The following is a 13,099-nucleotide window of genomic DNA, read 5'->3' as shown; positions in this document are numbered from 1 at the left end:
AAGTCTTCAGAATATAGGAACAATTGTGCTCAATTCCCATAACTGTGGCACAACATGTAGAATAGAGTAGAGGCTGTTAATGTACAAATGTGGGATAGACTTTCATCAAATGCTGTAAATACAGGTGACACACCATCATGGCACTTTAAAGGTGAAGTTACATTATGAGGGCAAAAGCATGCAGACACCTGACAATCACATCAACTGTGTATGATGATTACGTCTTTTTTCCAAAACCGTTGGCTCTGATGTGGGATTCCATTGGGGTAGCAATTACATTGCCCTTCACGGAAACTAAAGAACCCAAACTCTGGAAACCATGCACAGACCATTATTCTTCCTCCACCAAAGTTTTCACTTTGTAGTTCTGTCATGCTAGTAGTGACGCATGATTCATCACTTCAGAACACATTTCATGTGGACTGTTCCAGTGTCCAGTGTGCTTTACACCACTCCAGTCTGCACTTGATGTTTCACGAAGTGATCTTAGGCATGAGTTAGGCACGGAAACCCATTTCATAAAGCTCTAAACACACAGTTCTTGTGCTGATGTTACTTCTAAAGGCAGTAAGGGCCTCAACAGAAGATGGTAAATTTGCACTAAAGCACTCATCAACCTCAGTTTGGACGTTTGCTTGATATACTGCTTCGTGTCTGAGCTGATGTGGCTCCTAGATGTTTCCATTTCACAAGAATAGCACTTACAGTTGACAGACAGATCTAGCAGGGCGTAAAGTCTTTGCTGGTGGGAGGAGTTGGGTTTACATCAATAATGACTTGACAGTTTTCTTTTCCAAAATAAATCTACAGTCTATGTGTAGATGTCAAACAAGCTCTAACAGGCAAAAACATTTGGGACTTCTTGGGTCGAACGTGTCATTTTAAATTCCAATATGAATATAAAATAGAGCCACAGAATCAGCCATTCACATTTTGATTTTAGGTGGATGGGGCCAGTTTCATAAAATGTCACATTGGGCCTTCCTTTAATCCTGATTCAGAATGAAAACAATGAAACTAATTTCATTAATTTATCACTGTACCAGAGCTCCTAACTGAAAGAGCTCCTATTAAATTGCTTCATACAAGGTAAAACATATAATTTATGTCACACAAAACCTTGTAGGCCTATCTTCTAAATAGCAGGTTTACTAGAGAATGAAAAAACCTTCTTAGCTTTTGTAAAAATATTATGTTCCAAGAAATTTGGAATCATTTCAATTTGTCCATTCATCATGAAATTTGGCAACATAAAAAAAATAACGGCCAGATTCGCATTATGTCAAAAAGTGAAAATTATATTCATGTCTGTTACAAGCTTCAAATAAAACAAATGCAATATCTTTCACAAGCTTTGAATGTAAGCTTAATCTGTAATGGCCAGAAAAAAACAGTGTATTGTTGTTAGCTCAGTGCTAACATAATACTAGAACCCCAACAGCAGAATTTAGCATTAGCATTTGACATTAATGGCCCAGACTGAAGGCCTAGGTCTAATAGTTATGGTTCACCATTAGTTTTTTGACAATTGCAAACACTGTAATACACATCTATAATACATTGTATGTTCAAATGTTTGTGGACACCCCTTCTAATGAATGCATTCAGCTACTTTAAGTTGCACCCTTTGCTGACACAGATGTGCAAATGTGCACACACAGCTTGTGTCTAATCCCTGTAAAGACATATTGCCAATGGCAGATAAACCTATTGGCACCATGTCTAATGCCAGGCATGGGCTAGAGGGGTATATAGCTCCCCAGCATTGAGATGTCCAACATTCTGACCTCACTGCAATGCTCCAAAGAATGCTCCAGAGAAGAAGGTGCTGCGGACAAAGTAGAAGGCCTTTCTGGACAGTAGAGACAGTTACCCCAACAAAAGCAGGACTTTATAGCAGAAATTATTTTTAAGTACCCTTGACTTGAGAAGAAATAATGAATGAGCAGGTGTCCCTATACTTTTGTCCATTAAGTCTATCTTCATTTATTTGTAACGTAGCAAAGAGAACGTGAATGAAATAGTTTGAATGAAAACAGCTAGAAAAAATCACCAAACCTCTGACAAGCAGCACATATGTAGTTTGAGAAGGAAGGTCTATGTCTATGTTCTCATTTTCCCTTGTTACACAAATGGAGACTTTCATGCTCAACTGGAGGAGAACAGGATGTATCCACAAATTCCATCAAAACCGACATTTCATTCCAGCTAACAGTTTATCAGACTGAAACTCTGAGTACTGTCTCATGTGCGATGAGAAACAAAAACAGTCACCTCAGGTCCTGTGTGTCATTTTTTGACGTCAGAGTCTGACGGCGAACTGTGTGTGTTAGGGCCAGAGGGTCTCAGTTCATTAAACCTGAACACAGCCCCAGTTAAACGCAGTGGTGGACCCTGCTAGGCTCACTCTCAGCAGGGCATGGGCGTTATGAATAAAGCCCTTTCTCTGGTCCTAATGAGGAGTGGACCATTTCTCCAGCAGACAGTGATCCTATCTGTCCATCACGTGTGGCCCAGAGAGATGGACTCCAAAACAGTGACTGCCCAAAGCCCAAAGGATACTGCTTTTAATTAAAGGGACATGCCACGCAAAGGCCATATTACGATGTGTGATTACTTCTCACTGTGAAGTAGGTTTAGAGAGGAATTTAGCCAGCTGGAACCAAGCCAAGCACTCTGTGGCTGGATAAAAATGCTTCAGCAGTGAATTAATGGTCACGTTCCATGATGACATGTGAAATATGGAAGTGCTCTTAAGGTTCTTAACAGCCGTATGAATATTTCGTTCATATATCATTTGTTCTTGGTCTTTGAGTCAGCTTCAAGATCATTGTGATGCTCCATTGTCATGCAATGAGGGGAATAGTGTCTCTATCACTGCTACTCCAGACTCGGCTCGCTACTAACTACACTATGTAACTTTGATGAAGCAAACAGACCTATGCTTGCTGTACAACCCTGTGGAACGTCATATTAGAGCAAAATCCTGTAACATTATCATGTCAGTCCATATGCTTCTTTCACTTTCAGTGATGATTATGTATTGGTTTATCCAGAATTGCATGTATGAGTGCTGTGTATGAGTGCTATATCAGCAATAAGTGCATTTGTACTTTTAAAATCATACATAGTATAAGAATACTCACAGTAAAAGAAAAGTAAGTTAGAAGAGCAGAGGTTTCACTGGTGACTTCTTGGTCACTTGACCACTGTATAGGCAAAAGAAATACAATTCACAAATCACAATTTATATATTGAAATATATATATTTTTTTTTATCAATGTATGTATCTATGCATCTATCTACGTATGTATCTATATATCTTTGTTTTAATTATGTTCTTTTTAATGACATAAAGATACTTTGCCCTGTATATGTCATTGTATGATATATAATAATAATAATAATAATAATAATAATAATACATTTCTTAACAAAAGTTTCTTAACAAAAATATTTGCACAGCACAGTGGTTCCCACTTAGGCAGTTGTGAGACTGTTGCTACGTGGTCTCTAGAGTGAAACTGTATTTGCTAAGTATTTGCTAAGTACCTATGGTATCCCGAGTGGTTGCTAAGTTGTAGCCATGCAATTGCCATGATATTCCTTGTGATTGCTAGGGTGTTTCTATGAAGTCATTATGATATTTCCAGTGGCTGCTAAGCTATCCCAAAGGAATGCTGAGGTGTTACTAAGTGGATTATATGGTGTTGTTAGGTGTTCATAAGTGGTTATAAGTGATTTCTGGGGTGTTCCAGGTGGTTGCTGTGTTTTCCCATGAAGTTGGTTGGGTGTTACACGTGGGTGTGTCATCATGACAAAAAGTGGTACTGCTCAATCTTGGTCAAAGCAGTTATGGCCCTGCTACTTTCCTACTCTCTGAGGAATGCTAACGAGTAGCTTGCTCAGATCTTCAGTTACATGAGCTATTTTGCCTGAATTGTTCTAAGCATATTTTCATCTGCTAAATAATACAAATTGCTGCATTTTACTGTTTAATGAAGTTCTTGTGTAATGCTAGCCTAAATGACGTGCTATGGACCAAACTGAAGGACTGGAGGCCCTTGTATAACCCCCTGCTTTCCTCTCTGTTTCTGTGCTCAAACATGCAGAGAACTTTCACCTGGACCTTGCCCAACCAACCCCCACCAGTTCTCTTGGAGACGCAGAATGAGCCTTTATTCTCTAGCCTCAGCAAGCTCACAAGCGGTGTGCTTGAGAAGGTGCACCCCCGGATTAGAAATGGGTCAGATCTAAGTAGATAGATTTGCCAGAGTTGTGTAAAAACATGTAACAGTGAGTGTGTGCAAGCCATTGGTGTTCAGTGACATGCCATGTGCTTTTAGGGCCTATAAGTGTTTTGTACTAGCAAAGGAGAGCAGCATGAAAGCATGCAATTGCAATTACAATCTTATTCCTGATCGCAGTACTGAAAGTGCATGTTCATAGTGGACAACATTTATCCTGTTTCATAGTCTCTTTGAAGTTAATGCAAACTATTGTTGCCATGTAATCTTAAAAAAGTATTAGATCAGCTTTTGCAAATGTTTAAATACCCAATTTCTGTTAATTTGTTGAATATTATATTTGGGAACAACAACAAAAAAGTTAAATGTGGTATATTATGTGACATTTTCTGGCAGATTTATATGATATGCTAGCCTTTATTATTTTCCCAAAATCAGCAAATAAATTCAATACATAAAAACATAAAAATCTTCACACAAAAGATCTCCACATGCATTCCACTTACATCTCATTTTGGTTTTACTAACTAAAAATATGCACAACACACCATGCAGCCCACCCCGCTGTGCAGCTGCAGACCAGTCAAAGTGCCTATGCTAACCCCTGTCCACCATCACATGTGTCTACATGGATACTCCAGTTTCTGGACAGGAACTTAGACTGGAAATAGAAGATGATTTAATGGCCTGATGAGTCTTGTTTTTTTTATTGACATCAAATGGATGCCCAGGTTTGCCTTATTGCCTTATGCCTTATGTTTTGGCTCACCTATATATATAATTGAGAGGTATTTATATAGGATATGGTAAAATACAGTATATGAGTGCTGTGTGGAAGAAGGGACTCTATATTGAAGAAGCATATTGCCGCCTTTACTTTTGGATGCACTGTGGTAGCCGTAACAAAACGCAGATCTCTGAGGGTTCTTTATAAATTTGCTTGTGACACACAATCTCCAAATGTTCATCAAGATCAAAAATGGACAATGACAGAACTATGAAAACATGTTATTGAAGTCGAAAAGTACATTGAAAGGCTTTTGGGGTTAAATGAGGCACTTCAGTGATCCAGCAGAAACTGGAGGTGAGCGTGGAGGCCAGTTTCTGTTCATGCTCATGAAACCAAATGACGTGAGAGAAGAAAAGAGAAAAAATGGTGCTGTTTCACAGTCATGGCTGAAAGTAACAGTAAGACAAAAGCACCTCCGCTTGTTGTATTTGCCGCTACATACCGTGTAGCATTCTCATGTTTTCCATGGCCACAGAATGTAATGCAATAAGGAAGACAGGAGGAAATCTTTACCTTTGCAAGGATCCAAAGGGAACAGTATGAGGTACAGTCTGTACCAAAGGAATGACAAACAATGCAGCTAGGAAAGAAGCTACGTAAGCATTACACTTATGCATGGTGTGCATGTGTGTGTGTATGACTGAATATTTCTGAGCTGATTTCACTTCTCAGCTCCTCAGGGATACAATAATAATGTAATAATGTTACATTTAAGCATGAACAGATGTCACACACTAGATGTGTGCTTAGCTTTGCATAAACAAATCAACACATGGACAAAGTCCAAGTGTTTCACTGTCGTCATGCTCTTTAGGCTTACATAACTATTCACTGACTTACACACACAATTGCTCTTTTTCACTCAGTCGTCAATGACATGCCATTCTTGAACAGTTAAGTTTTTTTGTTAAAGAAAATAAGAATTCTAATCATCACACTCTTTTCTCTAAATTAATGCTTTCAGGATAATATTTTCTATCATAATATGCTGTGTGACCCAACTGCAGTATCAGACATAGCTTTTTTGGAAAGCCTAAACATTTGCCAATAGGACATACATTACATATTAAAACAGTGTAAATGAAGACAATGATCTAGACCAGTGTGAATGAGGAGAACAGTTTAGAACAGTGTAAATGAAGGACCATGACCTAGAACAGTTTAAATGGAGGACAATGATCTAGAACAGTGTAAACGAGGAGAACAGATTAGAACAGTGTGAATGGAGGACAATGATCTAGAACAGTGTAAATAAGGAGAACAGATTAGAACAGTGTGAATGGAGGACAATTATCTAGAACAAAGTAAATGAGGAGAACAGATTAGAAATGTGTGAATGGAGAATAATGATCTAGAACAGTGTAAATGAGAAGTACAGATTAGAACAGTGTGAATGAAGGACCATGACCTAGAACAGTGTAAATGGAGGACAATGATCTAGAACAGTGTAAATGAGGAGAACAGATTAGAAATGTGTGAATGCAGAACAGCTTTGAACAGTGTGAATGAGGAGAACAGATTAGAAATGTGTGAATGGAGAACAATGATCTAGAACAGTGTAAATGAGGAAAACAGATTAGAACAGTGTGAATGTGGAGAATAGTCTTAATGGAGTGCAAGGACCTAGAACAGTGTAAATGAGGAGAACCATGTAAATTGAAGAAAATGATCTAGAACAGTATAAAAGCATAAGTGATTGGAGCTCAAGGACTTCCCTGTTTTCTTTTTCGAAAGGGACGGTGTTTGGAGTTGAAATCACATACATGAGCAAATATTTACTAGAATGCCACACAATCTTATGAATGTCCTGCAAAGTTTCCATTCACCTTTTTAATGGAAAATTGTCTTTCTGGAAAATTGTGATGTTTTGCAGTTCCTTTATTGAACATTCCATTGCAGTGTCCAAATGCATAGTGGTAAACCAGTGTCTGAGCCCGTCTGTTAACCATCAAGACGGGGATCACCCTTTGGGAGAAAGAGGTTGGTACCCTGTCCTGAAACAGTGTTTTATAGCTGGTTGGTGGATTGGTTTTAAAGAAATATGAAAAAAAAAAACATTCCCTGTGTCATCTGTTTATGCAGTCATCGTTCCAAACATTTGCTTTAATATGGAGCATCAGTTTTTTAGTAAAGTGTTTCCCCACATTTAATTCTAAGTGCTGTTGAACTTAAATACTGATGTATGGTTTAAATCTGACCTGGAAGTATTATATTTAATAAACAAACACGGTATACTGGAATGTATGCTCTTGTGTTATCTGCTAAACCCACAGTTAAAGAGCATGTCATTAAATTTGCAGCTCTGTTATGGTTTAACAAATGCAATAAGTGCCACTGGCTGAAGGGATGAGCTGCATTTTTATGTTACTGTGTGGCTGAACTGCTAAATGCTACTTACCGGCTTTCAGGGCTGCTAATGCTGCTAGTCCATATTGGTATGGGTATGTTCTCCAGGCTGTTTTTTGAAACTCTGTTTTTTTGTGTTTTCATGTTGACGTATGTTTCTTGGCTGTTGACCTGTGACACAAGTGACACTGTGATTCAAGTGATGTTACCAATGATAATATTTAAACTATGGCTGTTGTTTTGTTATTGTTAGTCATAATGAATAGTAGTCAAATAGTTTGAATACAAATGTAAAGTTCTAATAGAATCTTCTATGTTTATTTTGAAATATGCAGTTAATAAGACTATTTGTGGCTCAGTTTACTGATTAATCTAATGAATGAATCTAATTGATTATGTGAATAATTGTTAGTTGCAGCACTTAACAAAATATCTTCACAAAACTGATTTATACACTACAGTTAATCCTTGGGATTGTTGGAGTTTCAAAAGTAAACCTAGGTGGGGCACAACTAAACTGCCAGATTGCAGGATTTTAAGGAACTACCTAATAGCTGTTGTCATGTTTATAGCTCATAGAAAGTAAGATATGTGTCCTAATTTGAACCATTTGACCTGGCAGCCCTAAATCCAGGCTGGACCCCATTCCACAGGAAGCAAAGAGGGATCAGAGATGATGGAGTGGGACAGAAAAGTCTTGTAACTGAAGTGTTTACGCTGACCTTGTTATCAGTAGATTTTGATCCTTGTCCTTTTTTTCTCCCTCTCCCTGAAGGTCAGGCTGTTCAAGTGACCCACACACTGGTCACAAAGGAATGTCTGGAATTTGTTTTTCCCTCTCTAAACGCTGCGGGGCTGCATGGATGGCTTGGGAATTTTGGGTCAACTCCCATGCATCCTGTGCTATCTTTGGACGTCTTGGAAATTTGGTTTTTCCCAATTCAGCATGTCCTTAGACCTGCCAGGAGAGCCAAAGGTTCTTTATCCTGCCTGAGCCCATATTAGGACCATAAACACTATATAACTGCTGGTGCCACTGATTTCAGAGCCCAAGAATGTTGGACCTTTGTTATGTTTGGCCATGTCGAGGTTAAAACATCAGTCGAAACGCATTAGCGCCATAGAGCAGAATGCACCTCTTAAATGTGAAAACTGCCCAATAAAATGAAACTGAGGAAAAGGGAGGAGGTTGGAACATGTGTGAAAGAGGTAGGGAGGGAAGTTTTTCCTTTCTTGGACGTTTATTTTGGTCTTTCAATTTGTTACAGCATTGCACGAGCATGCAACACGCATATGGCTGTTAAACAGACTTGCTGTCCAACTTCTAACACTGTCCACTGAACAGCCTGTTAAACAATGTGCAAATGTACAAACCCCAAAGCTGAAGCAGTAGCTCCAGTCTGGCACTGGATGTGCTCTCACAGTGTTAGTATAACTAAAGCCCTCATCGTTGTCTTGCAGTATCATAGTCTAAGAATTTTTAGAAATCTAAGCCTAGTAATATTTGATCTTATTTCAAACAATATCTTTAGATACAGGTGATACAGCTTTGCAAAAACATTGAAAATTGGTGAAAATAACTCTGAATTAACCCCAATTAGGCGTTTTCGTCTCTGACATTAATCGGGAGAATGTTTGACCTACTCCTTCATGAAGAATTCTTTAAGCAGTTCACAGCCCATGTCAAGTTACCCACAGCATTAATTGGGTTTGAATCTGGGCTTTGACTTGGCCATTGCAGAGCTACTCTTTGGTGGATTTATTGAAAACTTTGGGTTATTGTCATGTTGCATAGTCCACCTTTACTTTAGCTGCAGTGATTGTATAGATTGTCTCACATTTCTTCAAGCACCCTCTGATACAACAAAGAATTGAAAGTGAATTCCATGATGGGGAGCCTGCCAAGCCCTGCTGCTGCAAAGCAACCACAGATCATTCTGGTTCTCGGGTTTGTACCAAACATGCCTTCTGTTATTGTGCCCAAATGATTAAACTTTGCATTCATCTAGCCAAAGCTTTGCTTCAAAGGAACTCAATTTAACTAATTATAACATACAGTATATTAACAATTTAACAAATTAAAATCCTACTTCATCCCCAATGTCCCAACTCATCCCAAAAGTACTGGATAGAGCACCATTATTCCAGAATGGATTTCACAAGATGTCCATGTTGTCATTATGGCTTCATGCAGTTCCTGCAGATTTTCATGGAGCGATTCTCCTGTTCAACCACATCCCAAAGGTGTTATATTGGATTCAGATCTGGTGACTGAGAAGGCCACTAAAGAGCACCATACTAATTGTCATGTTTATGACCACTTTGAGATGCCATTTGCTTTGTATTATGAACTTTCTGTTCTTGGCTGACAGACGTGGAATGCTATATAATCTTATGCTATTGTAGTCCATCAAGCTCAAGGTCTGATGAATGAGTAGATGTACAGGTCAAGTGCTGGGTAAGGTATGTCAATAGAGGCAGTGTAAAATCAAATTAGATGTTATTCATGTCTAAACAAGCTGAAACATTGCAGGCTACATTTTGATGCTTGTGATTGATAATTAATTTTTTTTGGTAAGTTTGGACAAAAAAATTGGACAACAAATTATATTTTGATCCCAGCTATTCATATATGGTCTTGAAGGTGAGTCTAGGTCAATATTAACTAAAAAACCTTTTATTCCACATGGTCTCCCTGTATCGATCAGTCATAGCGTCATAGCAGCCTTGATTGAACTTAGATGGCAGAAAATTAAAAGCAGTTTGTCTGACCAATTTGAAATCTTTGTTAGAAGTTGATTCAGTGGATTCTAGTGAGGTTTGGAAAGTCTGATGTAAATAAGGCTTTAGAGGGTGATACCGTGCTCAGAGACACTTAAATTGCCATTATATTGTGAAAAGCCCCCTGAAATCATGCCTCCAAATTGTTTAATTGTTTGTGCAAGCTTTTATGTTAGCACTGTACCGAAGCATTTGTAAGACAGCATGACATTTACATCTACATAAACATTTTATGACAACTAATAAAAGCCTCATAAACATTTATAAGGCACATTTCAACCAGCATCAGTTGTCAGAAAGGCTGCTGTTTAAAAATAAATAAATAAATAAAAAATAGGAATAATTGTCAAGTGGTGGAACATACATTTTAGCCAGCCAGTTTATGGTCAGTTCTTAAAGGTGATGGCCAAAAGGACAAATGGCCAAGCGTAAGAAAATGAGCCACTTTGACAAAGGCCAACTTGTGATGACTAGACGACTTGGTCAGAACATCTCCAAAATGGCAGTTCTTATACGGGGATATACAATATTGAGCTGAACTATAGCTGATCTATGGATATACATGTCTTTCTCCCTGTACATAAATCACATGACATACCCTGAGAGCTCAGCTCTTTTCTTTATGTCTTCACTTTGTGAATCCTCCTTTGTATGTGCAAAGACAGAGGGTCAACATGGCGTTCACTCGGTTCACACGTGTGGACCACCCAGATGGTTGGCTTTTTACTGTGTGTGATCTTAGCTCACCTGCTGCTGTGCTGTCATCCATTCCACAGCAATGTGATGGTGTCCATTAACCCCTTCAAGCCTCAAATCATCTCTGTCAGATACACCTAGGCACACAGATTAAACAGCACCAGGAAAAGCTGTGTGGGGAGTATTATGAACAGTGACACTTGAACAATTGAAGTTATACTAACTAGTACCTAGTTGCAACAGTATTACGGTTAACGTGGGTCAACTATTACCATTAGACTTAGGCCTGCTGTTTGAGCTATACATGTCCAATCTTGGTCAAGACATGAGGATAAACTTTATTGCAAATTTATTGCTAATATTTGTGAGGCCCTCATGACATTTTACCAACACTGGCACTTTTTTACTCCTTCCTGATAAATTGGGGGATTTGCTTGTTCCATTTGTAGACTAGAGTGATGTTTTTCTCATCTGCTTGTGAAATCCCAACCAACCGGGGGGGTGCTCACCTAGCCGTACATACCACCTATATTAAATTTTTTGCATAGAAGTGTGGTTTTTTTTGTTTTTGTGTTTTTAGAGCAATGTTAAGGTCAGGCTGCTGGAGCAAAACTATGACCTCGTCAGCACTACCAGACCATTTACTGAGGTACAGGTCAGATAATACGTAGCAAAGTTGTTTCATACCCATCAAAAAAATGAGATTTACACAGAATCACTGTTCAAAAATGTGCAGTTTTGATTAGATTTTCTTTTGAAGTTGTGCACAAAAATAGCTGTAGATGTTTATTGAATGACTCAGAAATCTAACCCTAGCAAAGAATGTTAATAAAATTAACATTCAGTGTGGTATTTATAAAAAAAGTGATGATGTAATGTTGAGGCAGAGAACTATATAGAAATACATCATAAGATTTGATATCATTTGATAGCTTATTGTTGTTCCCCAAATGTTTAACTATAACTTTAAAGTAAATGTAATTGTTCTTGTACTTGTAATTGGGTAAATATATGACAACTCTGAACAGTATGTGTTTTGATGTACACAATTATTTGATTTTTTTACAGAATGGGTGCTCAGTATAATCACTGTCCTTGATTGGTGGGCCTTTGGATGGAATGCCTACAGCTGAAAGGTGCACGATATGTAGGAAAGAAAATTTGAGATATGATTTGTTCAATTGGAACCCATAACTAAAAAGCCTAATGACTCCAACAAAATCCATCCACAGCAATTCTGGCACTTAGCCAGTGTGGCTCTGAATGATTTCAGTCATTGGAATGCACTGCATGCAGGCTATTTGAGCCCATTTGTTCTTCTGAAGAAATAAGGAGTCTAGGCCAATTCAGCTCTAAAAGTACTTACTAATCCTTTTCAAATTTCTCCAATAATCCCATGATTAATCCCATGACTAGGAATGTTCTTTGTTATTAGAAAGAGTGAGGCCTTGCTCATCCTATTCTTAGATACTGTATGTTGGATACTGTGACTTCTAATGGAAGTTAAAGTGACAAGATTTTATTACTAGCCATTTTGGACTAGTTCTGTCTGATCAGTCATCATGAAATTGTCACTCAATGTAAAGGGATACTGGCATTTTCATGCGTGTGTGTAATGTGTGTAAAATAGAAATACTGTGGTGATTCAGTACAGTGTAAAAATAAATACCTGACCAGATACCTCCCATCTCTTATTTCATTTCCAGTCCAAACAGCCATTAATTATGTTTTTCACAAGATTTTTGTGAGATTAGATAGAAGTTCTTCTGGTGTAAGTAAAAAGAAAGTGAAATAAATAATAGAAGCTTTAATAAAACAGCCATCAATTATTGTTATTATTGTCATTATTGTTTTTTGTGTGTCCACTTGTTTGACTTAAGTTAAAAAATAAAAGACCTTTGTGACTTTAGCACGGTCTAGTCATGACAAAAAATGATATATGCATTAATTTCATCATTGTTTTATAGCAATGCATGAGCAGCTGCTAAAAGTGAACCGGTTACATGGTGCACCTGCGTTTTACCATTTCCAGTGGTGAAAACTATCGATTTTGAAGTTCTAATAACAGAGATTTAAACTCCCACTATTTACACAACCCAGCCATAGAACGCCTTGGCACTTTTCCATAAGTAGCCCCTTCCGCTGTCTATCTCTCCCAGCCACACACTCAAGATTAATGATCCCGGAGTCTCGTTCATCTTTTTTTTTTTTTTTGCGCATACCTTTAACCAATGAAAA

Source organism: Salminus brasiliensis, chromosome 2 (assembly GCF_030463535.1).
Source record: "Salminus brasiliensis chromosome 2, fSalBra1.hap2, whole genome shotgun sequence".
NCBI lineage: Eukaryota > Metazoa > Chordata > Actinopteri > Characiformes > Bryconidae > Salminus > Salminus brasiliensis.
The sequence above is the reverse complement of the archived record's forward strand: the minus strand, read 5'-3'. Positions refer to the sequence as shown.